This window comes from Belonocnema kinseyi, chromosome 1 (assembly GCF_010883055.1).
Source record: "Belonocnema kinseyi isolate 2016_QV_RU_SX_M_011 chromosome 1, B_treatae_v1, whole genome shotgun sequence".
Classification (NCBI taxonomy): domain Eukaryota; kingdom Metazoa; phylum Arthropoda; class Insecta; order Hymenoptera; family Cynipidae; genus Belonocnema; species Belonocnema kinseyi.
In genome coordinates, this window is record NC_046657.1 from 9,470,369 (window position 1) to 9,471,208 (window position 840).

Here is an 840-nt window from a genome sequence, read left to right on the forward strand (position 1 = left end):
AAAACAATATATACAGGTAGCAAAGCGAGTGTAAGAGTGAATGGGAAACTGAGTGACTGTTTCGATATTATTCAAGGAATTAGACAAGGATGTGTTATGTCTTCATGGTTATTTATATTATTTATGGACAAGTGTTTAAGAATGGCTCTCTTCGACGAAGAGGGTGTGGATCTCGAAACAGTAAAGGTACGAGGGTTAGCGTTCGCAGATGATAAGGTTGTTATGGCAGAATCTATCGAAGACCTACAAGGAATCCTGAATAAACTAGATGCAAGTATTACGAGCGCGGACCTCAAAATTAACGCAAATAAAACAAAAACTATGGTGTTCGAAGGAAAGAGTGAGAAAACATTGCAATATTTTATTAAATCATGAGAGAATTGAACATGTTGATAAGTTCGTATACCTTGGTAGCTTATTTACGAGGGACGGGAAGATAGATGAGGAATTAGATAGACGAATAAATGCAGGTAAGAAGGTTATTGTTAGAGCAGGTCCCCTTATCAGAAATAAAAATATATCAAATTAAGCTAAAATGGTAATACATAATTCTACATTTGTACCGAATGAATTATAAAGTAGCGAGACATGGACTTACCAAGAAAAAAATAAGAGTAAAATTAACGCAATTGACATGAGACTCATGCGCGTAATATGCGGGAAAACCCTGATGGACAAAGTAAGTAACGAGATAATTCTAAAAGAATGTGGTGCAGAAGAGACGCTAGCAGACACATCGGAAAGAAATCGGTTAAGATGGTTCGGATATGTTGAGAGAATGCCAAATGAACGACTAACGAAACAAGTGTATCAAGGTAAAGTAAATGGCAGCGTGCCCAG